Source organism: Rhinoderma darwinii, unplaced genomic scaffold (assembly GCF_050947455.1).
Source record: "Rhinoderma darwinii isolate aRhiDar2 unplaced genomic scaffold, aRhiDar2.hap1 Scaffold_445, whole genome shotgun sequence".
Lineage (NCBI taxonomy): Eukaryota > Metazoa > Chordata > Amphibia > Anura > Rhinodermatidae > Rhinoderma > Rhinoderma darwinii.
In genome coordinates, this window is record NW_027463901.1 from 216,354 (window position 1) to 241,122 (window position 24,769).

At 47.7% G+C, this 24,769-nt stretch overlaps 16 non-coding genes across 16 annotated transcripts; all 16 read left to right on the forward strand.

Annotated features, from left to right (window-relative positions):
• Positions 1–1,262: 1,262 nt before the first annotated feature.
• On the forward strand, positions 1,263–1,453 carry LOC142715738 (U2 spliceosomal RNA). The gene has a single exon (XR_012871077.1). It is a non-coding gene; the product is annotated as a U2 spliceosomal RNA (small nuclear RNA).
• A 1,282-nt stretch (positions 1,454–2,735) lies between these two features.
• On the forward strand, positions 2,736–2,926 carry LOC142715740 (U2 spliceosomal RNA). Its single transcript, XR_012871079.1, has one exon. It is a non-coding gene; the product is annotated as a U2 spliceosomal RNA (small nuclear RNA).
• Positions 2,927–4,233: 1,307 nt separating this feature from the next.
• LOC142715772 (U2 spliceosomal RNA) lies at positions 4,234–4,424 on the forward strand. Its single transcript, XR_012871109.1, has one exon. It is a non-coding gene; the product is annotated as a U2 spliceosomal RNA (small nuclear RNA).
• A 1,284-nt stretch (positions 4,425–5,708) lies between these two features.
• Positions 5,709–5,899, forward strand: LOC142715741 (U2 spliceosomal RNA). The gene has a single exon (XR_012871080.1). It is a non-coding gene; the product is annotated as a U2 spliceosomal RNA (small nuclear RNA).
• A 1,276-nt stretch (positions 5,900–7,175) lies between these two features.
• On the forward strand, positions 7,176–7,366 carry LOC142715742 (U2 spliceosomal RNA). The gene has a single exon (XR_012871081.1). It is a non-coding gene; the product is annotated as a U2 spliceosomal RNA (small nuclear RNA).
• Positions 7,367–8,654: 1,288 nt separating this feature from the next.
• On the forward strand, positions 8,655–8,845 carry LOC142715744 (U2 spliceosomal RNA). Its single transcript, XR_012871082.1, has one exon. It is a non-coding gene; the product is annotated as a U2 spliceosomal RNA (small nuclear RNA).
• A 1,292-nt stretch (positions 8,846–10,137) lies between these two features.
• On the forward strand, positions 10,138–10,328 carry LOC142715766 (U2 spliceosomal RNA). Its single transcript, XR_012871103.1, has one exon. It is a non-coding gene; the product is annotated as a U2 spliceosomal RNA (small nuclear RNA).
• Positions 10,329–11,612: 1,284 nt separating this feature from the next.
• Positions 11,613–11,803, forward strand: LOC142715745 (U2 spliceosomal RNA). The gene has a single exon (XR_012871083.1). It is a non-coding gene; the product is annotated as a U2 spliceosomal RNA (small nuclear RNA).
• Positions 11,804–13,099: 1,296 nt separating this feature from the next.
• Positions 13,100–13,290, forward strand: LOC142715746 (U2 spliceosomal RNA). Its single transcript, XR_012871084.1, has one exon. It is a non-coding gene; the product is annotated as a U2 spliceosomal RNA (small nuclear RNA).
• A 1,296-nt stretch (positions 13,291–14,586) lies between these two features.
• Positions 14,587–14,777, forward strand: LOC142715747 (U2 spliceosomal RNA). Its single transcript, XR_012871085.1, has one exon. It is a non-coding gene; the product is annotated as a U2 spliceosomal RNA (small nuclear RNA).
• Positions 14,778–16,073: 1,296 nt separating this feature from the next.
• LOC142715748 (U2 spliceosomal RNA) lies at positions 16,074–16,264 on the forward strand. Its single transcript, XR_012871086.1, has one exon. It is a non-coding gene; the product is annotated as a U2 spliceosomal RNA (small nuclear RNA).
• Positions 16,265–17,560: 1,296 nt separating this feature from the next.
• LOC142715749 (U2 spliceosomal RNA) lies at positions 17,561–17,751 on the forward strand. The gene has a single exon (XR_012871087.1). It is a non-coding gene; the product is annotated as a U2 spliceosomal RNA (small nuclear RNA).
• Positions 17,752–19,031: 1,280 nt separating this feature from the next.
• Positions 19,032–19,222, forward strand: LOC142715750 (U2 spliceosomal RNA). Its single transcript, XR_012871088.1, has one exon. It is a non-coding gene; the product is annotated as a U2 spliceosomal RNA (small nuclear RNA).
• A 1,320-nt stretch (positions 19,223–20,542) lies between these two features.
• LOC142715752 (U2 spliceosomal RNA) lies at positions 20,543–20,733 on the forward strand. The gene has a single exon (XR_012871090.1). It is a non-coding gene; the product is annotated as a U2 spliceosomal RNA (small nuclear RNA).
• Positions 20,734–22,041: 1,308 nt separating this feature from the next.
• On the forward strand, positions 22,042–22,232 carry LOC142715753 (U2 spliceosomal RNA). Its single transcript, XR_012871091.1, has one exon. It is a non-coding gene; the product is annotated as a U2 spliceosomal RNA (small nuclear RNA).
• Positions 22,233–23,520: 1,288 nt separating this feature from the next.
• Positions 23,521–23,715, forward strand: LOC142715784 (U2 spliceosomal RNA). Its single transcript, XR_012871120.1, has one exon. It is a non-coding gene; the product is annotated as a U2 spliceosomal RNA (small nuclear RNA).
• Positions 23,716–24,769: the final 1,054 nt, after the last annotated feature.

Genomic DNA, 24,769 nt, shown 5'->3' on the forward strand with positions numbered 1-24,769 from the left:
GTGTTGACTAAAAGCAGATTCCAAAAGTGTTTTTTGTCTTTACTATTGTTTCTGTCTTTCTGAAGGGATCTCCCCTTTTAATCCCATTATTTCAACACCTGTTGGACAATGCATGAGTGATAATGAGCTCATTGATTAAATGCAATTAATGAATAGATTGCCACCTCTTGTTGTGTGTCGTCTGTGTTTCTGTGTTTCCGGCATTTCACATTGGAACACCTCATTCACCTTCCTTGTCTTCTCTCCGCCCTCCCTTTTAGGTAAGTTAAAGAGCTGCACCTGAGCCAGCCACTGATTGATTGATTGATTGATTGATTGATTGATGCAGCACAACAGTCAAATAGTGGAGTGGAGTAGGGGAACAGCAAACAGCCAATAAAGCAGCCCGCCCGCTCGCCTGCCCGCCACAATGGACCTACCTGTGTACACTAGATGGATGTGATGGAATGTACTGTCGTCCCTACATTTCAAGAAGAAGTAAGAATTGCAGTTGCAACAAAGCCTTGCTTGCCTACAAAGAGAGCAGCAATTTGGATTTGTTACTATGTTACCTAGAAGAATAACAAACTGTGCAAGGATGGAGGTTGTAGGAGCAAGGAGAAGTTGTCTGTAAAGTTGGTGGATGCCTATTTTCCATTTTGCAGTCCCTTGTCTCCCTCTTGTGGCCTCCTGGAGGCAACTAGCTGTGCAAAAAAAAGACAGCCTGGCGGCCGGCTGTTGCAGTGTTGCCCTCTCAGGCAACACTGAGTGACTGACTGAGCCTCACCGTCTTATATAAAGTTCAGACGGAACTTTGCACGTGTCATAGTGGAGCCCTCAGGATTCCAGAGCCAGCTTTCTGACATCATAATGGGGCCTCAGAGATAAAAGCCTGGGCCCAGGCAGTGTTGGTCAGTGCTGCTCAGCAGGCAGCACTGGACTGGACTGGATTACAGCTGATACAAGGTGTGAAGGAACAAGGGGTGGCTGTGGGCATGCACTTGCTGCCGCTGCCAGTGTTTATCTGCATGGCAGCAGGGCATTTGGGCGTTGCCAGGAAGGCGTTTTTATGTAGATTCCTCCTCTTTCAGCACTGCATTGTGGTGCAAGCAAAAGAAGCAAATCCTGTCTGGCTTCCTCTCCGGCCTTTATTCACCTCCCGTGTAGCTGTGAGTGTGTGAGCCTGCAGGGCCCCATGGAATTGCCTAGAAGTAGGCTGAATCGCTGCAAGGGCTGAACAGCAGTATCGGGCAGGCTCGGGCAACGCGCGGCCCGTTCGGGTTATCGCTTCTCGGCCTTTTGGCTAAGATCAAGTGTAGTATCTGTTCTTATCAGTTTAATATCTGATACGTCCCCTATCTGGGGACCATATATTAAATGGATTTTTAGAACAGGGAGATGGAAATAGAGCTTGCTCTGTCCACTCCACGCATTGACCTGGTATTGCAGTATTTCCAGGACCGGTGCACCCTTTCCTTATGTGTTGACTAAAAGCAGATTCCAAAAGTGTTTTTTGTCTTTGCTATTGTTTCTGTCTTTCTGAAGGGATCTCCCCTTTTAATCCCATTATTTCAACACCTGTTGGACAATGCATGAGTGATAATGAGCTCATTGATTAAATGCAATTAATGAATAGATTGCCACCTCTTGTTGTGTGTCGTCTGTGTTTCTGTGTTTCCGGCATTTCACATTGGAACACCTCATTCACCTTCCTTGTCTTCTCTCCGCCCTCCCTTTTAGGTAAGTTAAAGAGCTGCACCTGAGCCAGCCACTGATTGATTGATTGATTGATTGATTGATTGATTGATTGATTGATTGCAGCACAACAGTCAAATAGTGGAGTGGAGTAGGGGAACAGCAAACAGCCAATAAAGCAGCCCGCCCGCTCGCCTGCCCGCCACAATGGACCTACCTGTGTACACTAGATGGATGTGATGGAATGTACTGTCGTCCCTACATTTCAAGAAGAAGTAAGAATTGCAGTTGCAACAAAGCCTTGCTTGCCTACAAAGAGAGCAGCAATTTGGATTTGTTACTATGTTACCTAGAAGAATAACAAACTGTGCAAGGATGGAGGTTGTAGGAGCAAGGAGAAGTTGTCTGTAAAGTTGGTGGATGCCTATTTTCCATTTTGCAGTCCCTTGTCTCCCTCTTGTGGCCTCCTGGAGGCAACTAGCTGTGCAAAAAAAAAGACAGCCTGGCGGCCGGCTGTTGCAGTGTTGCCCTCTCAGGCAACACTGAGTGACTGACTGAGCCTCACCGTCTTATATAAAGTTCAGACGGAACTTTGCACGTGTCATAGTGGAGCCCTCAGGATTCCAGAGCCAGCTTTCTGACATCATAATGGGGCCTCAGAGATAAAAGCCTGGGCCCAGGCAGTGTTGGTCAGTGCTGCTCAGCAGGCAGCACTGGACTGGACTGGATTACAGCTGATACAAGGTGTGAAGGAACAAGGGGTGGCTGTGGGCATGCACTTGCTGCCGCTGCCAGTGTTTATCTGCATGGCAGCAGGGCATTTGGGCGTTGCCAGGAAGGCGTTTTTATGTAGATTCCTCCTCTTTCAGCACTGCATTGTGGTGCAAGCAAAAGAAGCAAATCCTGTCTGGCTTCCTCTCCGGCCTTTATTCACCTCCCGTGTAGCTGTGAGTGTGTGAGCCTGCAGGGCCCCATGGAATTGCCTAGAAGTAGGCTGAATCGCTGCAAGGGCTGAACAGCAGTATCGGGCAGGCTCGGGCAACGCGCGGCCCGTTCGGGTTATCGCTTCTCGGCCTTTTGGCTAAGATCAAGTGTAGTATCTGTTCTTATCAGTTTAATATCTGATACGTCCCCTATCTGGGGACCATATATTAAATGGATTTTTAGAACAGGGAGATGGAAATAGAGCTTGCTCTGTCCACTCCACGCATTGACCTGGTATTGCAGTATTTCCAGGACCGGTGCACCCTTTCCTTATGTGTTGACTAAAAGCAGATTCCAAAAGTGTTTTTTGTCTTTGCTATTGTTTCTGTCTTTCTGAAGGGATCTCCCCTTTTAATCCCATTATTTCAACACCTGTTGGACAATGCATGAGTGATAATGAGCTCATTGATTAATAAATGCAATTAATGAATAGATTGCCACCTCTTGTTGTGTGTCGTCTGTGTTTCTGTGTTTCCGGCATTTCACATTGGAACACCTCATTCACCTTCCTTGTCTTCTCTCCGCCCTCCCTTTTAGGTAAGTTAAAGAGCTGCACCTGAGCCAGCCACTGATTGATTGATTGATTGATTGATTGATTGATTGATTGATTGATTGATTGATTGATTGATTGATTGATGCAGCACAACAGTCAAATAGTGGAGTGGAGTAGGGGAACAGCAAACAGCCAATAAAGCAGCCCGCCCGCTCGCCTGCCCGCCACAATGGACCTACCTGTGTACACTAGATGGATGTGATGGAATGTACTGTTGTCCCTACATTTCAAGAAGAAGTAAGAATTGCAGTTGCAACAAAGCCTTGCTTGCCTACAAAGAGAGCAGCAATTTGGATTTGTTACTATGTTACCTAGAAGAATAACAAACTGTGCAAGGATGGAGGTTGTAGGAGCAAGGAGAAGTTGTCTGTAAAGTTGGTGGATGCCTATTTTCCATTTTGCAGTCCCTTGTCTCCCTCTTGTGGCCTCCTGGAGGCAACTAGCTGTGCAAAAAAAAGACAGCCTGGCGGCCGGCTGTTGCAGTGTTGCCCTCTCAGGCAACACTGAGTGACTGACTGAGCCTCACCGTCTTATATAAAGTTCAGACGGAACTTTGCACGTGTCATAGTGGAGCCCTCAGGATTCCAGAGCCAGCTTTCTGACATCATAATGGGGCCTCAGAGATAAAAGCCTGGGCCCAGGCAGTGTTGGTCAGTGCTGCTCAGCAGGCAGCACTGGACTGGACTGGATTACAGCTGATACAAGGTGTGAAGGAACAAGGGGTGGCTGTGGGCATGCACTTGCTGCCGCTGCCAGTGTTTATCTGCATGGCAGCAGGGCATTTGGGCGTTGCCAGGAAGGCGTTTTTATGTAGATTCCTCCTCTTTCAGCACTGCATTGTGGTGCAAGCAAAAGAAGCAAATCCTGTCTGGCTTCCTCTCCGGCCTTTATTCACCTCCCGTGTAGCTGTGAGTGTGTGAGCCTGCAGGGCCCCATGGAATTGCCTAGAAGTAGGCTGAATCGCTGCAAGGGCTGAACAGCAGTATCGGGCAGGCTCGGGCAACGCGCGGCCCGTTCGGGTTATCGCTTCTCGGCCTTTTGGCTAAGATCAAGTGTAGTATCTGTTCTTATCAGTTTGATATCTGATACGTCCCCTATCTGGGGACCATATATTAAATGGATTTTTAGAACAGGGAGATGGAAATAGAGCTTGCTCTGTCCACTCCACGCATTGACCTGGTATTGCAGTATTTCCAGGACCGGTGCACCCTTTCCTTATGTGTTGACTAAAAGCAGATTCCAAAAGTGTTTTTTGTCTTTGCTATTGTTTCTGTCTTTCTGAAGGGATCTCCCCTTTTAATCCCATTATTTCAACACCTGTTGGACAATGCATGAGTGATAATGAGCTCATTGATTAAATGCAATTAATGAATAGATTGCCACCTCTTGTTGTGTGTCGTCTGTGTTTCTGTGTTTCCGGCATTTCACATTGGAACACCTCATTCACCTTCCTTGTCTTCTCTCCGCCCTCCCTTTTAGGTAAGTTAAAGAGCTGCACCTGAGCCAGCCACTGATTGATTGATTGATTGATTGATTGATTGATTGATTGATTGATTGATGCAGCACAACAGTCAAATAGTGGAGTGGAGTAGGGGAACAGCAAACAGCCAATAAAGCAGCCCGCCCGCTCGCCTGCCCGCCACAATGGACCTACCTGTGTACACTAGATGGATGTGATGGAATGTACTGTCGTCCCTACATTTCAAGAAGAAGTAAGAATTGCAGTTGCAACAAAGCCTTGCTTGCCTACAAAGAGAGCAGCAATTTGGATTTGTTACTATGTTACCTAGAAGAATAACAAACTGTGCAAGGATGGAGGTTGTAGGAGCAAGGAGAAGTTGTCTGTAAAGTTGGTGGATGCCTATTTTCCATTTTGCAGTCCCTTGTCTCCCTCTTGTGGCCTCCTGGAGGCAACTAGCTGTGCAAAAAAAAGACAGCCTGGCGGCCGGCTGTTGCAGTGTTGCCCTCTCAGGCAACACTGAGTGACTGACTGAGCCTCACCGTCTTATATAAAGTTCAGACGGAACTTTGCACGTGTCATAGTGGAGCCCTCAGGATTCCAGAGCCAGCTTTCTGACATCATAATGGGGCCTCAGAGATAAAAGCCTGGGCCCAGGCAGTGTTGGTCAGTGCTGCTCAGCAGGCAGCACTGGACTGGACTGGATTACAGCTGATACAAGGTGTGAAGGAACAAGGGGTGGCTGTGGGCATGCACTTGCTGCCGCTGCCAGTGTTTATCTGCATGGCAGCAGGGCATTTGGGCGTTGCCAGGAAGGCGTTTTTATGTAGATTCCTCCTCTTTCAGCACTGCATTGTGGTGCAAGCAAAAGAAGCAAATCCTGTCTGGCTTCCTCTCCGGCCTTTATTCACCTCCCGTGTAGCTGTGAGTGTGTGAGCCTGCAGGGCCCCATGGAATTGCCTAGAAGTAGGCTGAATCGCTGCAAGGGCTGAACAGCAGTATCGGGCAGGCTCGGGCAACGCGCGGCCCGTTCGGGTTATCGCTTCTCGGCCTTTTGGCTAAGATCAAGTGTAGTATCTGTTCTTATCAGTTTAATATCTGATACGTCCCCTATCTGGGGACCATATATTAAATGGATTTTTAGAACAGGGAGATGGAAATAGAGCTTGCTCTGTCCACTCCACGCATTGACCTGGTATTGCAGTATTTCCAGGACCGGTGCACCCTTTCCTTATGTGTTGACTAAAAGCAGATTCCAAAAGTGTTTTTTGTCTTTGCTATTGTTTCTGTCTTTCTGAAGGGATCTCCCCTTTTAATCCCATTATTTCAACACCTGTTGGACAATGCATGAGTGATAATGAGCTCATTGATTAAATGCAATTAATGAATAGATTGCCACCTCTTGTTGTGTGTCGTCTGTGTTTCTGTGTTTCCGGCATTTCACATTGGAACACCTCATTCACCTTCCTTGTCTTCTCTCCGCCCTCCCTTTTAGGTAAGTTAAAGAGCTGCACCTGAGCCAGCCACTGATTGATTGATTGATTGATTGATTGATTGATTGATTGATGCAGCACAACAGTCAAATAGTGGAGTGGAGTAGGGGAACAGCAAACAGCCAATAAAGCAGCCCGCCCGCTCGCCTGCCCGCCACAATGGACCTACCTGTGTACACTAGATGGATGTGATGGAATGTACTGTCGTCCCTACATTTCAAGAAGAAGTAAGAATTGCAGTTGCAACAAAGCCTTGCTTGCCTACAAAGAGAGCAGCAATTTGGATTTGTTACTATGTTACCTAGAAGAATAACAAACTGTGCAAGGATGGAGGTTGTAGGAGCAAGGAGAAGTTGTCTGTAAAGTTGGTGGATGCCTATTTTCCATTTTGCAGTCCCTTGTCTCCCTCTTGTGGCCTCCTGGAGGCAACTAGCTGTGCAAAAAAAAGACAGCCTGGCGGCCGGCTGTTGCAGTGTTGCCCTCTCAGGCAACACTGAGTGACTGACTGAGCCTCACCGTCTTATATAAAGTTCAGACGGAACTTTGCACGTGTCATAGTGGAGCCCTCAGGATTCCAGAGCCAGCTTTCTGACATCATAATGGGGCCTCAGAGATAAAAGCCTGGGCCCAGGCAGTGTTGGTCAGTGCTGCTCAGCAGGCAGCACTGGACTGGACTGGATTACAGCTGATACAAGGTGTGAAGGAACAAGGGGTGGCTGTGGGCATGCACTTGCTGCCGCTGCCAGTGTTTATCTGCATGGCAGCAGGGCATTTGGGCGTTGCCAGGAAGGCGTTTTTATGTAGATTCCTCCTCTTTCAGCACTGCATTGTGGTGCAAGCAAAAGAAGCAAATCCTGTCTGGCTTCCTCTCCGGCCTTTATTCACCTCCCGTGTAGCTGTGAGTGTGTGAGCCTGCAGGGCCCCATGGAATTGCCTAGAAGTAGGCTGAATCGCTGCAAGGGCTGAACAGCAGTATCGGGCAGGCTCGGGCAACGCGCGGCCCGTTCGGGTTATCGCTTCTCGGCCTTTTGGCTAAGATCAAGTGTAGTATCTGTTCTTATCAGTTTAATATCTGATACGTCCCCTATCTGGGGACCATATATTAAATGGATTTTTAGAACAGGGAGATGGAAATAGAGCTTGCTCTGTCCACTCCACGCATTGACCTGGTATTGCAGTATTTCCAGGACCGGTGCACCCTTTCCTTATGTGTTGACTAAAAGCAGATTCCAAAAGTGTTTTTTGTCTTTGCTATTGTTTCTGTCTTTCTGAAGGGATCTCCCCTTTTAATCCCATTATTTCAACACCTGTTGGACAATGCATGAGTGATAATGAGCTCATTGATTAAATGCAATTAATGAATAGATTGCCACCTCTTGTTGTGTGTCGTCTGTGTTTCTGTGTTTCCGGCATTTCACATTGGAACACCTCATTCACCTTCCTTGTCTTCTCTCCGCCCTCCCTTTTAGGTAAGTTAAAGAGCTGCACCTGAGCCAGCCACTGATTGATTGATTGATTGATTGATTGATTGATTGATTGATTGATTGATTGATGCAGCACAACAGTCAAATAGTGGAGTGGAGTAGGGGAACAGCAAACAGCCAATAAAGCAGCCCGCCCGCTCGCCTGCCCGCCACAATGGACCTACCTGTGTACACTAGATGGATGTGATGGAATGTACTGTCGTCCCTACATTTCAAGAAGAAGTAAGAATTGCAGTTGCAACAAAGCCTTGCTTGCCTACAAAGAGAGCAGCAATTTGGATTTGTTACTATGTTACCTAGAAGAATAACAAACTGTGCAAGGATGGAGGTTGTAGGAGCAAGGAGAAGTTGTCTGTAAAGTTGGTGGATGCCTATTTTCCATTTTGCAGTCCCTTGTCTCCCTCTTGTGGCCTCCTGGAGGCAACTAGCTGTGCAAAAAAAAGACAGCCTGGCGGCCGGCTGTTGCAGTGTTGCCCTCTCAGGCAACACTGAGTGACTGACTGAGCCTCACCGTCTTATATAAAGTTCAGACGGAACTTTGCACGTGTCATAGTGGAGCCCTCAGGATTCCAGAGCCAGCTTTCTGACATCATAATGGGGCCTCAGAGATAAAAGCCTGGGCCCAGGCAGTGTTGGTCAGTGCTGCTCAGCAGGCAGCACTGGACTGGACTGGATTACAGCTGATACAAGGTGTGAAGGAACAAGGGGTGGCTGTGGGCATGCACTTGCTGCCGCTGCCAGTGTTTATCTGCATGGCAGCAGGGCATTTGGGCGTTGCCAGGAAGGCGTTTTTATGTAGATTCCTCCTCTTTCAGCACTGCATTGTGGTGCAAGCAAAAGAAGCAAATCCTGTCTGGCTTCCTCTCCGGCCTTTATTCACCTCCCGTGTAGCTGTGAGTGTGTGAGCCTGCAGGGCCCCATGGAATTGCCTAGAAGTAGGCTGAATCGCTGCAAGGGCTGAACAGCAGTATCGGGCAGGCTCGGGCAACGCGCGGCCCGTTCGGGTTATCGCTTCTCGGCCTTTTGGCTAAGATCAAGTGTAGTATCTGTTCTTATCAGTTTAATATCTGATACGTCCCCTATCTGGGGACCATATATTAAATGGATTTTTAGAACAGGGAGATGGAAATAGAGCTTGCTCTGTCCACTCCACGCATTGACCTGGTATTGCAGTATTTCCAGGACCGGTGCACCCTTTCCTTATGTGTTGACTAAAAGCAGATTCCAAAAGTGTTTTTTGTCTTTGCTATTGTTTCTGTCTTTCTGAAGGGATCTCCCCTTTTAATCCCATTATTTCAACACCTGTTGGACAATGCATGAGTGATAATGAGCTCATTGATTAAATGCAATTAATGAATAGATTGCCACCTCTTGTTGTGTGTCGTCTGTGTTTCTGTGTTTCCGGCATTTCACATTGGAACACCTCATTCACCTTCCTTGTCTTCTCTCCGCCCTCCCTTTTAGGTAAGTTAAAGAGCTGCACCTGAGCCAGCCACTGATTGATTGATTGATTGATTGATTGATTGATTGATTGATTGATTGATTGATTGATGCAGCACAACAGTCAAATAGTGGAGTGGAGTAGGGGAACAGCAAACAGCCAATAAAGCAGCCCGCCCGCTCGCCTGCCCGCCACAATGGACCTACCTGTGTACACTAGATGGATGTGATGGAATGTACTGTCGTCCCTACATTTCAAGAAGAAGTAAGAATTGCAGTTGCAACAAAGCCTTGCTTGCCTACAAAGAGAGCAGCAATTTGGATTTGTTACTATGTTACCTAGAAGAATAACAAACTGTGCAAGGATGGAGGTTGTAGGAGCAAGGAGAAGTTGTCTGTAAAGTTGGTGGATGCCTATTTTCCATTTTGCAGTCCCTTGTCTCCCTCTTGTGGCCTCCTGGAGGCAACTAGCTGTGCAAAAAAAAGACAGCCTGGCGGCCGGCTGTTGCAGTGTTGCCCTCTCAGGCAACACTGAGTGACTGACTGAGCCTCACCGTCTTATATAAAGTTCAGACGGAACTTTGCACGTGTCATAGTGGAGCCCTCAGGATTCCAGAGCCAGCTTTCTGACATCATAATGGGGCCTCAGAGATAAAAGCCTGGGCCCAGGCAGTGTTGGTCAGTGCTGCTCAGCAGGCAGCACTGGACTGGACTGGATTACAGCTGATACAAGGTGAGAAGGAACAAGGGGTGGCTGTGGGCATGCACTTGCTGCCGCTGCCAGTGTTTATCTGCATGGCAGCAGGGCATTTGGGCGTTGCCAGGAAGGCGTTTTTATGTAGATTCCTCCTCTTTCAGCACTGCATTGTGGTGCAAGCAAAAGAAGCAAATCCTGTCTGGCTTCCTCTCCGGCCTTTATTCACCTCCCGTGTAGCTGTGAGTGTGTGAGCCTGCAGGGCCCCATGGAATTGCCTAGAAGTAGGCTGAATCGCTGCAAGGGCTGAACAGCAGTATCGGGCAGGCTCGGGCAACGCGCGGCCCGTTCGGGTTATCGCTTCTCGGCCTTTTGGCTAAGATCAAGTGTAGTATCTGTTCTTATCAGTTTAATATCTGATACGTCCCCTATCTGGGGACCATATATTAAATGGATTTTTAGAACAGGGAGATGGAAGTAGAGCTTGCTCTGTCCACTCCACGCATTGACCTGGTATTGCAGTATTTCCAGGACCGGTGCACCCTTTCCTTATGTGTTGACTAAAAGCAGATTCCAAAAGTGTTTTTTGTCTTTGCTATTGTTTCTGTCTTTCTGAAGGGATCTCCCCTTTTAATCCCATTATTTCAACACCTGTTGGACAATGCATGAGTGATAATGAGCTCATTGATTAAATGCAATTAATGAATAGATTGCCACCTCTTGTTGTGTGTCGTCTGTGTTTCTGTGTTTCCGGCATTTCACATTGGAACACCTCATTCACCTTCCTTGTCTTCTCTCCGCCCTCCCTTTTAGGTAAGTTAAAGAGCTGCACCTGAGCCAGCCACTGATTGATTGATTGATTGATTGATTGATTGATTGATTGATTGATTGATGCAGCACAACAGTCAAATAGTGGAGTGGAGTAGGGGAACAGCAAACAGCCAATAAAGCAGCCCGCCCGCTCGCCTGCCCGCCACAATGGACCTACCTGTGTACACTAGATGGATGTGATGGAATGTACTGTCGTCCCTACATTTCAAGAAGAAGTAAGAATTGCAGTTGCAACAAAGCCTTGCTTGCCTACAAAGAGAGCAGCAATTTGGATTTGTTACTATGTTACCTAGAAGAATAACAAACTGTGCAAGGATAGAGGTTGTAGGAGCAAGGAGAAGTTGTCTGTAAAGTTGGTGGATGCCTATTTTCCATTTTGCAGTCCCTTGTCTCCCTCTTGTGGCCTCCTGGAGGCAACTAGCTGTGCAAAAAAAAGACAGCCTGGCGGCCGGCTGTTGCAGTGTTGCCCTCTCAGGCAACACTGAGTGACTGACTGAGCCTCACCGTCTTATATAAAGTTCAGACGGAACTTTGCACGTGTCATAGTGGAGCCCTCAGGATTCCAGAGCCAGCTTTCTGACATCATAATGGGGCCTCAGAGATAAAAGCCTGGGCCCAGGCAGTGTTGGTCAGTGCTGCTCAGCAGGCAGCACTGGACTGGACTGGATTACAGCTGATACAAGGTGTGAAGGAACAAGGGGTGGCTGTGGGCATGCACTTGCTGCCGCTGCCAGTGTTTATCTGCATGGCAGCAGGGCATTTGGGCGTTGCCAGGAAGGCGTTTTTATGTAGATTCCTCCTCTTTCAGCACTGCATTGTGGTGCAAGCAAAAGAAGCAAATCCTGTCTGGCTTCCTCTCCGGCCTTTATTCACCTCCCGTGTAGCTGTGAGTGTGTGAGCCTGCAGGGCCCCATGGAATTGCCTAGAAGTAGGCTGAATCGCTGCAAGGGCTGAACAGCAGTATCGGGCAGGCTCGGGCAACGCGCGGCCCGTTCGGGTTATCGCTTCTCGGCCTTTTGGCTAAGATCAAGTGTAGTATCTGTTCTTATCAGTTTAATATCTGATACGTCCCCTATCTGGGGACCATATATTAAATGGATTTTTAGAACAGGGAGATGGAAATAGAGCTTGCTCTGTCCACTCCACGCATTGACCTGGTATTGCAGTATTTCCAGGACCGGTGCACCCTTTCCTTATGTGTTGACTAAAAGCAGATTCCAAAAGTGTTTTTTGTCTTTGCTATTGTTTCTGTCTTTCTGAAGGGATCTCCCCTTTTAATCCCATTATTTCAACACCTGTTGGACAATGCATGAGTGATAATGAGCTCATTGATTAAATGCAATTAATGAATAGATTGCCACCTCTTGTTGTGTGTCGTCTGTGTTTCTGTGTTTCCGGCATTTCACATTGGAACACCTCATTCACCTTCCTTGTCTTCTCTCCGCCCTCCCTTTTAGGTAAGTTAAAGAGCTGCACCTGAGCCAGCCACTGATTGATTGATTGATTGATTGATTGATTGATTGATTGATTGATTGATTGATTGATTGATGCAGCACAACAGTCAAATAGTGGAGTGGAGTAGGGGAACAGCAAACAGCCAATAAAGCAGCCCGCCCGCTCGCCTGCCCGCCACAATGGACCTACCTGTGTACACTAGATGGATGTGATGGAATGTACTGTCGTCCCTACATTTCAAGAAGAAGTAAGAATTGCAGTTGCAACAAAGCCTTGCTTGCCTACAAAGAGAGCAGCAATTTGGATTTGTTACTATGTTACCTAGAAGAATAACAAACTGTGCAAGGATGGAGGTTGTAGGAGCAAGGAGAAGTTGTCTGTAAAGTTGGTGGATGCCTATTTTCCATTTTGCAGTCCCTTGTCTCCCTCTTGTGGCCTCCTGGAGGCAACTAGCTGTGCAAAAAAAAGACAGCCTGGCGGCCGGCTGTTGCAGTGTTGCCCTCTCAGGCAACACTGAGTGACTGACTGAGCCTCACCGTCTTATATAAAGTTCAGACGGAACTTTGCACGTGTCATAGTGGAGCCCTCAGGATTCCAGAGCCAGCTTTCTGACATCATAATGGGGCCTCAGAGATAAAAGCCTGGGCCCAGGCAGTGTTGGTCAGTGCTGCTCAGCAGGCAGCACTGGACTGGACTGGATTACAGCTGATACAAGGTGTGAAGGAACAAGGGGTGGCTGTGGGCATGCACTTGCTGCCGCTGCCAGTGTTTATCTGCATGGCAGCAGGGCATTTGGGCGTTGCCAGGAAGGCGTTTTTATGTAGATTCCTCCTCTTTCAGCACTGCATTGTGGTGCAAGCAAAAGAAGCAAATCCTGTCTGGCTTCCTCTCCGGCCTTTATTCACCTCCCGTGTAGCTGTGAGTGTGTGAGCCTGCAGGGCCCCATGGAATTGCCTAGAAGTAGGCTGAATCGCTGCAAGGGCTGAACAGCAGTATCGGGCAGGCTCGGGCAACGCGCGGCCCGTTCGGGTTATCGCTTCTCGGCCTTTTGGCTAAGATCAAGTGTAGTATCTGTTCTTATCAGTTTAATATCTGATACGTCCCCTATCTGGGGACCATATATTAAATGGATTTTTAGAACAGGGAGATGGAAATAGAGCTTGCTCTGTCCACTCCACGCATTGACCTGGTATTGCAGTATTTCCAGGACCGGTGCACCCTTTCCTTATGTGTTGACTAAAAGCAGATTCCAAAAGTGTTTTTTGTCTTTGCTATTGTTTCTGTCTTTCTGAAGGGATCTCCCCTTTTAATCCCATTATTTCAACACCTGTTGGACAATGCATGAGTGATAATGAGCTCATTGATTAAATGCAATTAATGAATAGATTGCCACCTCTTGTTGTGTGTCGTCTGTGTTTCTGTGTTTCCGGCATTTCACATTGGAACACCTCATTCACCTTCCTTGTCTTCTCTCCGCCCTCCCTTTTAGGTAAGTTAAAGAGCTGCACCTGAGCCAGCCACTGATTGATTGATTGATTGATTGATTGATTGATTGATTGATTGATTGATTGATTGATTGATGCAGCACAACAGTCAAATAGTGGAGTGGAGTAGGGGAACAGCAAACAGCCAATAAAGCAGCCCGCCCGCTCGCCTGCCCGCCACAATGGACCTACCTGTGTACACTAGATGGATGTGATGGAATGTACTGTCGTCCCTACATTTCAAGAAGAAGTAAGAATTGCAGTTGCAACAAAGCCTTGCTTGCCTACAAAGAGAGCAGCAATTTGGATTTGTTACTATGTTACCTAGAAGAATAACAAACTGTGCAAGGATGGAGGTTGTAGGAGCAAGGAGAAGTTGTCTGTAAAGTTGGTGGATGCCTATTTTCCATTTTGCAGTCCCTTGTCTCCCTCTTGTGGCCTCCTGGAGGCAACTAGCTGTGCAAAAAAAAGACAGCCTGGCGGCCGGCTGTTGCAGTGTTGCCCTCTCAGGCAACACTGAGTGACTGACTGAGCCTCACCGTCTTATATAAAGTTCAGACGGAACTTTGCACGTGTCATAGTGGAGCCCTCAGGATTCCAGAGCCAGCTTTCTGACATCATAATGGGGCCTCAGAGATAAAAGCCTGGGCCCAGGCAGTGTTGGTCAGTGCTGCTCAGCAGGCAGCACTGGACTGGACTGGATTACAGCTGATACAAGGTGTGAAGGAACAAGGGGTGGCTGTGGGCATGCACTTGCTGCCGCTGCCAGTGTTTATCTGCATGGCAGCAGGGCATTTGGGCGTTGCCAGGAAGGCGTTTTTATGTAGATTCCTCCTCTTTCAGCACTGCATTGTGGTGCAAGCAAAAGAAGCAAATCCTGTCTGGCTTCCTCTCCGGCCTTTATTCACCTCCCGTGTAGCTGTGAGTGTGTGAGCCTGCAGGGCCCCATGGAATTGCCTAGAAGTAGGCTGAATCGCTGCAAGGGCTGAACAGCAGTATCGGGCAGGCTCGGGCAACGCGCGGCCCGTTCGGATTATCGCTTCTCGGCCTTTTGGCTAAGATCAAGTGTAGTATCTGTTCTTATCAGTTTAATATCTGATACGTCCCCTATCTGGGGACCATATATTAAATGGATTTTTAGAACAGGGAGATGGAAATAGAGCTTGCTCTGTCCACTCCACGCATTGACCTGGTATTGCAGTATTTCCAGGACCGGTGCACCCTTTCCTTATGTGTTGACTAAAAGCAGATTCCAAAAGTGTTTTTTGTCTTTGCTATTGTTTCTGTCTTTCTGAAGGGATCTCCCCTTTTAATCCCATTATTTCAACACCTGTTGGACAATGCATGAGTGATAATGAGCGCATTGATTAAATGCAATTAATGAATAGATTGCCACCTCTTGTTGTGTGTCGTCTGTGTTTCTGTGTTTCCGGCATTTCACATTGGAACACCTCATTCACCTTCCTTGTCTTCTCTCCGCCCTCCCTTTTAGGTAAGTTAAAGAGCTGCACCTGAGCCAGCCACTGATTGATTGATTGATTGATTGATTGATTGATTGATTGATTGATTGATTGATTGATTGATGCAGCACAACAGTCAAATAGTGGAGTGGAGTAGGGGAACAGCAAACAGCCAATAAAGCAGCCCGCCCGCTCGCCTGCCCGCCACAATGGACCTACCTGTGTACACTAGATGGATGTGATGGAATGTACTGTCGTCCCTACATTTCAAGAAGAAGTAAGAATTGCAGTTGCAACAAAGCCTTGCTTGCCTACAAAGAGAGCAGCAATTTGGATTTGTTACTATGTTACCTAGAAGAATAACAAACTGTGCAAGGATGGAGGTTGTAGGAGCAAGGAGAAGTTGTCTGTAAAGTTGGTGGATGCCTATTTTCCATTTTGCAGTCCCTTGTCTCCCTCTTGTGGCCTCCTGGAGGCAACTAGCTGTGCAAAAAAAAGACAGCCTGGCGGCCGGCTGTTGCAGTGTTGCCCTCTCAGGCAACACTGAGTGACTGACTGAGCCTCACCGTCTTATATAAAGTTCAGACGGAACTTTGCACGTGTCATAGTGGAGCCCTCAGGATTCCAGAGCCAGCTTTCTGACATCATAATGGGGCCTCAGAGATAAAAGCCTGGGCCCAGGCAGTGTTGGTCAGTGCTGCTCAGCAGGCAGCACTGGACTGGACTGGATTACAGCTGATACAAGGTGTGAAGGAACAAGGGGTGGCTGTGGGCATGCACTTGCTGCCGCTGCCAGTGTTTATCTGCATGGCAGCAGGGCATTTGGGCGTTGCCAGGAAGGCGTTTTTATGTAGATTCCTCCTCTTTCAGCACTGCATTGTGGTGCAAGCAAAAGAAGCAAATCCTGTCTGGCTTCCTCTCCGGCCTTTATTCACCTCCCGTGTAGCTGTGAGTGTGTGAGCCTGCAGGGCCCCATGGAATTGCCTAGAAGTAGGCTGAATCGCTGCAAGGGCTGAACAGCAGTATCGGGCAGGCTCGGGCAACGCGCGGCCCGTTCGGGTTATCGCTTCTCGGCCTTTTGGCTAAGATCAAGTGTAGTATCTGTTCTTATCAGTTTAATATCTGATACGTCCCCTATCTGGGGACCATATATTAAATGGATTTTTAGAACAGGGAGATGGAAATAGAGCTTGCTCTGTCCACTCCACGCATTGACCTGGTATTGCAGTATTTCCAGGACCGGTGCACCCTTTCCTTATGTGTTGACTAAAAGCAGATTCCAAAAGTGTTTTTTGTCTTTGCTATTGTTTCTGTCTTTCTGAAGGGATCTCCCCTTTTAATCCCATTATTTCAACACCTGTTGGACAATGCATGAGTGATAATGAGCTCATTGATTAAATGCAATTAATGAATAGATTGCCACCTCTTGTTGTGTGTCGTCTGTGTTTCTGTGTTTCCGGCATTTCACATTGGAACACCTCATTCACCTTCCTTGTCTTCTCTCCGCCCTCCCTTTTAGGTAAGTTAAAGAGCTGCACCTGAGCCAGCCACTGATTGATTGATTGATTGATTGATTGATTGATTGATTGATTGATTGATTGATGCAGCACAACAGTCAAATAGTGGAGTGGAGTAGGGGAACAGCAAACAGCCAATAAAGCAGCCCGCCCGCTCGCCTGCCCGCCACAATGGACCTACCTGTGTACACTAGATGGATGTGATGGAATGTACTGTCGTCCCTACATTTCAAGAAGAAGTAAGAATTGCAGTTGCAACAAAGCCTTGCTTGCCTACAAAGAGAGCAGCAATTTGGATTTGTTACTATGTTACCTAGAAGAATAACAAACTGTGCAAGGATGGAGGTTGTAGGAGCAAGGAGAAGTTGTCTGTAAAGTTGGTGGATGCCTATTTTCCATTTTGCAGTCCCTTGTCTCCCTCTTGTGGCCTCCTGGAGGCAACTAGCTGTGCAAAAAAAAGACAGCCTGGCGGCCGGCTGTTGCAGTGTTGCCCTCTCAGGCAACACTGAGTGACTGACTGAGCCTCACCGTCTTATATAAAGTTCAGACGGAACTTTGCACGTGTCATAGTGGAGCCCTCAGGATTCCAGAGCCAGCTTTCTGACATCATAATGGGGCCTCAGAGATAAAAGCCTGGGCCCAGGCAGTGTTGGTCAGTGCTGCTCAGCAGGCAGCACTGGACTGGACTGGATTACAGCTGATACAAGGTGTGAAGGAACAAGGGGTGGCTGTGGGCATGCACTTGCTGCCGCTGCCAGTGTTTATCTGCATGGCAGCAGGGCATTTGGGCGTTGCCAGGAAGGCGTTTTTATGTAGATTCCTCCTCTTTCAGCACTGCATTGTGGTGCAAGCAAAAGAAGCAAATCCTGTCTGGCTTCCTCTCCGGCCTTTATTCACCTCCCGTGTAGCTGTGAGTGTGTGAGCCTGCAGGGCCCCATGGAATTGTGGAATTGCCTAGAAGTAGGCTGAATCGCTGCAAGGGCTGAACAGCAGTATCGGGCAGGCTCGGGCAACGCGCGGCCCGTTCGGGTTATCGCTTCTCGGCCTTTTGGCTAAGATCAAGTGTAGTATCTGTTCTTATCAGTTTAATATCTGATACGTCCCCTATCTGGGGACCATATATTAAATGGATTTTTAGAACAGGGAGATGGAAATAGAGCTTGCTCTGTCCACTCCACGCATTGACCTGGTATTGCAGTATTTCCAGGACCGGTGCACCCTTTCCTTATGTGTTGACTAAAAGCAGATTCCAAAAGTGTTTTTTGTCTTTGCTATTGCTTCTGTCTTTCTGAAGGGATCTCCCCTTTTAATCCCATTATTTCAACACCTGTTGGACAATGCATGAGTGATAATGAGCTCATTGATTAAATGCAATTAATGAATAGATTGCCACCTCTTGTTGTGTGTCGTCTGTGTTTCTGTGTTTCCGGCATTTCACATTGGAACACCTCATTCACCTTCCTTGTCTTCTCTCCGCCCTCCCTTTTAGGTAAGTTAAAGAGCTGCACCTGAGCCAGCCACTGATTGATTGATTGATTGATTGATTGATTGATTGATTGATTGATGCAGCACAACAGTCAAATAGTGGAGTGGAGTAGGGGAACAGCAAACAGCCAATAAAGCAGCCCGCCCGCTCGTCTGCCCGCCACAATGGACCTACCTGTGTACACTAGATGGATGTGATGGAATGTACTGTCGTCCCTACATTTCAAGAAGAAGTAAGAATTGCAGTTGCAACAAAGCCTTGCTTGCCTACAAAGAGAGCAGCAATTTGGATTTGTTACTATGTTACCTAGAAGAATAACAAACTGTGCAAGGATGGAGGTTGTAGGAGCAAGGAGAAGTTGTCTGTAAAGTTGGTGGATGCCTATTTTCCATTTTGCAGTCCCTTGTCTCCCTCTTGTGGCCTCCTGGAGGCAACTAGCTGTGCAAAAAAAAGACAGCCTGGCGGCCGGCTGTTGCAGTGTTGCCCTCTCAGGCAACACTGAGTGACTGACTGAGCCTCACCGTCTTATATAAAGTTCAGACGGAACTTTGCACGTGTCATAGTGGAGCCCTCAGGATTCCAGAGCCAGCTTTCTGACATCATAATGGGGCCTCAGAGATAAAAGCCTGGGCCCAGGCAGTGTTGGTCAGTGCTGCTCAGCAGGCAGCACTGGACTGGACTGGATTACAGCTGATACAAGGTGTGAAGGAACAAGGGGTGGCTGTGGGCATGCACTTGCTGCCGCTGCCAGTGTTTATCTGCATGGCAGCAGGGCATTTGGGCGTTGCCAGGAAGGCGTTTTTATGTAGATTCCTCCTCTTTCAGCACTGCATTGTGGTGCAAGCAAAAGAAGCAAATCCTGTCTGGCTTCCTCTCCGGCCTTTATTCACCTCCCGTGTAGCTGTGAGTGTGTGAGCCTGCAGGGCCCCATGGAATTGCCTAGAAGTAGGCTGAATCGCTGCAAGGGCTGAACAGCAGTATCGGGCAGGCTCGGGCAACGCGCGGCCCGTTCGGGTTATCGCTTCTCGGCCTTTTGGCTAAGATCAAGTGTAGTATCTGTTCTTATCAGTTTAATATCTGATACGTCCCCTATCTGGGGACCATATATTAAATGGATTTTTAGAACAGGGAGATGGAAATAGAGCTTGCTCTGTCCACTCCACGCATTGACCTGGTATTGCAGTATTTCCAGGACCGGTGCACCCTTTCCTTATGTGTTGACTAAAAGCAGATTCCAAAAGTGTTTTTTGTCTTTGCTATTGTTTCTGTCTTTCTGAAGGGATCTCCCCTTTTAATCCCATTATTTCAACACCTGTTGGACAATGCATGAGTGATAATGAGCTCATTGATTAAATGCAATTAATGAATAGATTGCCACCTCTTGTTGTGTGTCGTCTGTGTTTCTGTGTTTCCGGCATTTCACATTGGAACACCTCATTCACCTTCCTTGTCTTCTCTCCGCCCTCCCTTTTAGGTAAGTTAAAGAGCTGCACCTGAGCCAGCCACTGATTGATTGATTGATTGATTGATTGATTGATTGATTGATTGATTGATTGATTGATTGATTGATTGATTGATTGATTGATTGATGCAGCACAACAGTCAAATAGTGGAGTGGAGTAGGGGAACAGCAAACAGCCAATAAAGCAGCCCGCCCGCTCGCCTGCCCGCCACAATGGACCTACCTGTGTACACTAGATGGATGTGATGGAATGTACTGTCGTCCCTACATTTCAAGAAGAAGTAAGAATTGCAGTTGCAACAAAGCCTTGCTTGCCTACAAAGAGAGCAGCAATTTGGATTTGTTACTATGTTACCTAGAAGAATAACAAACTGTGCAAGGATGGAGGTTGTAGGAGCAAGGAGAAGTTGTCTGTAAAGTTGGTGGATGCCTATTTTCCATTTTGCAGTCCCTTGTCTCCCTCTTGTGGCCTCCTGGAGGCAACTAGCTGTGCAAAAAAAAGACAGCCTGGCGGCCGGCTGTTGCAGTGTTGCCCTCTCAGGCAACACTGAGTGACTGACTGAGCCTCACCGTCTTATATAAAGTTCAGACGGAACTTTGCACGTGTCATAGTGGAGCCCTCAGGATTCCAGAGCCAGCTTTCTGACATCATAATGGGGCCTCAGAGATAAAAGCCTGGGCCCAGGCAGTGTTGGTCAGTGCTGCTCAGCAGGCAGCACTGGACTGGACTGGATTACAGCTGATACAAGGTGTGAAGGAACAAGGGGTGGCTGTGGGCATGCACTTGCTGCCGCTGCCAGTGTTTATCTGCATGGCAGCAGGGCATTTGGGCGTTGCCAGGAAGGCGTTTTTATGTAGATTCCTCCTCTTTCAGCACTGCATTGTGGTGCAAGCAAAAGAAGCAAATCCTGTCTGGCTTCCTCTCCGGCCTTTATTCACCTCCCGTGTAGCTGTGAGTGTGTGAGCCTGCAGGGCCCCATGGAATTGCCTAGAAGTAGGCTGAATCGCTGCAAGGGCTGAACAGCAGTATCGGGCAGGCTCGGGCAACGCGCGGCCCGTTCGGGTTATCGCTTCTCGGCCTTTTGGCTAAGATCAAGTGTAGTATCTGTTCTTATCAGTTTAATATCTGATACGTCCCCTATCTGGGGACCATATATTAAATGGATTTTTAGAACAGGGAGATGGAAATAGAGCTTGCTCTGTCCACTCCACGCATTGACCTGGTATTGCAGTATTTCCAGGACCGGTGCACCCTTTCCTTATGTGTTGACTAAAAGCAGATTCCAAAAGTGTTTTTTGTCTTTGCTATTGTTTCTGTCTTTCTGAAGGGATCTCCCCTTTTAATCCCATTATTTCAACACCTGTTGGACAATGCATGAGTGATAATGAGCTCATTGATTAAATGCAATTAATGAATAGATTGCCACCTCTTGTTGTGTGTCGTCTGTGTTTCTGTGTTTCCGGCATTTCACATTGGAACACCTCATTCACCTTCCTTGTCTTCTCTCCGCCCTCCCTTTTAGGTAAGTTAAAGAGCTGCACCTGAGCCAGCCACTGATTGATTGATTGATTGATTGATTGATTGATTGATTGATTGATTGATTGATTGATTGATTGATTGATTGATGCAGCACAACAGTCAAATAGTGGAGTGGAGTAGGGGAACAGCAAACAGCCAATAAAGCAGCCCGCCCGCTCGCCTGCCCGCCACAATGGACCTACCTGTGTACACTAGATGGATGTGATGGAATGTACTGTCGTCCCTACATTTCAAGAAGAAGTAAGAATTGCAGTTGCAACAAAGCCTTGCTTGCCTACAAAGAGAGCAGCAATTTGGATTTGTTACTATGTTACCTAGAAGAATAACAAACTGTGCAAGGATGGAGGTTGTAGGAGCAAGGAGAAGTTGTCTGTAAAGTTGGTGGATGCCTATTTTCCATTTTGCAGTCCCTTGTCTCCCTCTTGTGGCCTCCTGGAGGCAACTAGCTGTGCAAAAAAAAGACAGCCTGGCGGCCGGCTGTTGCAGTGTTGCCCTCTCAGGCAACACTGAGTGACTGACTGAGCCTCACCGTCTTATATAAAGTTCAGACGGAACTTTGCACGTGTCATAGTGGAGCCCTCAGGATTCCAGAGCCAGCTTTCTGACATCATAATGGGGCCTCAGAGATAAAAGCCTGGGCCCAGGCAGTGTTGGTCAGTGCTGCTCAGCAGGCAGCACTGGACTGGACTGGATTACAGCTGATACAAGGTGTGAAGGAACAAGGGGTGGCTGTGGGCATGCACTTGCTGCCGCTGCCAGTGTTTATCTGCATGGCAGCAGGGCATTTGGGCGTTGCCAGGAAGGCGTTTTTATGTAGATTCCTCCTCTTTCAGCACTGCATTGTGGTGCAAGCAAAAGAAGCAAATCCTGTCTGGCTTCCTCTCCGGCCTTTATTCACCTCCCGTGTAGCTGTGAGTGTGTGAGCCTGCAGGGCCCCATGGAATTGCCTAGAAGTAGGCTGAATCGCTGCAAGGGCTGAACAGCAGTATCGGGCAGGCTCGGGCAACGCGCGGCCCGTTCGGGTTATCGCTTCTCGGCCTTTTGGCTAAGATCAAGTGTAGTATCTGTTCTTATCAGTTTAATATCTGATACGTCCCCTATCTGGGGACCATATATTAAATGGATTTTTAGAACAGGGAGATGGAAATAGAGCTTGCTCTGTCCACTCCACGCATTGACCTGGTATTGCAGTATTTCCAGGACCGGTGCACCCTTTCCTTATGTGTTGACTAAAAGCAGATTCCAAAAGTGTTTTTTGTCTTTGCTATTGTTTCTGTCTTTCTGAAGGGATCTCCCCTTTTAATCCCATTATTTCAACACCTGTTGGACAATGCATGAGTGATAATGAGCTCATTGATTAAATGCAATTAATGAATAGATTGCCACCTCTTGTTGTGTGTCGTCTGTGTTTCTGTGTTTCCGGCATTTCACATTGGAACACCTCATTCACCTTCCTTGTCTTCTCTCCGCCCTCCCTTTTAGGTAAGTTAAAGAGCTGCACCTGAGCCAGCCACTGATTGATTGATTGATTGATTGATTGATTGATTGATTGATTGATTGATTGATGCAGCACAACAGTCAAATAGTGGAGTGGAGTAGGGGAACAGCAAACAGCCAATAAAGCAGCCCGCCCGCTCGCCTGCCCGCCACAATGGACCTACCTGTGTACACTAGATGGATGTGATGGAATGTACTGTCGTCCCTACATTTCAAGAAGAAGTAAGAATTGCAGTTGCAACAAAGCCTTGCTTGCCTACAAAGAGAGCAGCAATTTGGATTTGTTACTATGTTACCTAGAAGAATAACAAACTGTGCAAGGATGGAGGTTGTAGGAGCAAGGAGAAGTTGTCTGTAAAGTTGGTGGATGCCTATTTTCCATTTTGCAGTCCCTTGTCTCCCTCTTGTGGCCTCCTGGAGGCAACTAGCTGTGCAAAAAAAAGACAGCCTGGCGGCCGGCTGTTGCAGTGTTGCCCTCTCAGGCAACACTGAGTGACTGACTGAGCCTCACCGTCTTATATAAAGTTCAGACGGAACTTTGCACGTGTCATAGTGGAGCCCTCAGGATTCCAGAGCCAGCTTTCTGACATCATAATGGGGCCTCAGAGATAAAAGCCTGGGCCCAGGCAGTGTTGGTCAGTGCTGCTCAGCAGGCAGCACTGGACTGGACTGGATTACAGCTGATACAAGGTGTGAAGGAACAAGGGGTGGCTGTGGGCATGCACTTGCTGCCGCTGCCAGTGTTTATCTGCATGGCAGCAGGGCATTTGGGCGTTGCCAGGAAGGCGTTTTTATGTAGATTCCTCCTCTTTCAGCACTGCATTGTGGTGCAAGCAAAAGAAGCAAATCCTGTCTGGCTTCCTCTCCGGCCTTTATTCACCTCCCGTGTAGCTGTGAGTGTGTGAGCCTGCAGGGCCCCATGGAATTGCCTAGAAGTAGGCTGAATCGCTGCAAGGGCTGAACAGCAGTATCGGGCAGGCTCGGGCAACGCGCGGCCCGTTCGGGTTATCGCTTCTCGGCCTTTTGGCTAAGATCAAGTGTAGTATCTGTTCTTATCAGTTTAATATCTGATACGTCCCCTATCTGGGGACCATATATTAAATGGATTTTTAGAACAGGGAGATGGAAATAGAGCTTGCTCTGTCCACTCCACGCATTGACCTGGTATTGATTGCAGTATTTCCAGGACCGGTGCACCCTTTCCTTATGTGTTGACTAAAAGCAGATTCCAAAAGTGTTTTTTGTCTTTGCTATTGTTTCTGTCTTTCTGAAGGGATCTCCCCTTTTAATCCCATTATTTCAACACCTGTTGGACAATGCATGAGTGATAATGAGCTCATTGATTAAATGCAATTAATGAATAGATTGCCACCTCTTGTTGTGTGTCGTCTGTGTTTCTGTGTTTCCGGCATTTCACATTGGAACACCTCATTCACCTTCCTTGTCTTCTCTCCGCCCTCCCTTTTAGGTAAGTTAAAGAGCTGCACCTGAGCCAGCCACTGATTGATTGATTGATTGATTGATTGATTGATTGATTGATTGATGCAGCACAACAGTCAAATAGTGGAGTGGAGTAGGGGAACAGCAAACAGCCAATAAAGCAGCCCGCCCGCTCGCCTGCCCGCCACAATGGACCTACCTGTGTACACTAGATGGATGTGATGGAATGTACTGTCGTCCCTACATTTCAAGAAGAAGTAAGAATTGCAGTTGCAACAAAGCCTTGCTTGCCTACAAAGAGAGCAGCAATTTGGATTTGTTACTATGTTACCTAGAAGAATAACAAACTGTGCAAGGATGGAGGTTGTAGGAGCAAGGAGAAGTTGTCTGTAAAGTTGGTGGATGCCTATTTTCCATTTTGCAGTCCCTTGTCTCCCTCTTGTGGCCTCCTGGAGGCAACTAGCTGTGCAAAAAAAAGACAGCCTGGCGGCCGGCTGTTGCAGTGTTGCCCTCTCAGGCAACACTGAGTGACTGACTGAGCCTCACCGTCTTATATAAAGTTCAGACGGAACTTTGCACGTGTCATAGTGGAGCCCTCAGGATTCCAGAGCCAGCTTTCTGACATCATAATGGGGCCTCAGAGATAAAAGCCTGGGCCCAGGCAGTGTTGGTCAGTGCTGCTCAGCAGGCAGCACTGGACTGGACTGGATTACAGCTGATACAAGGTGTGAAGGAACAAGGGGTGGCTGTGGGCATGCACTTGCTGCCGCTGCCAGTGTTTATCTGCATGGCAGCAGGGCATTTGGGCGTTGCCAG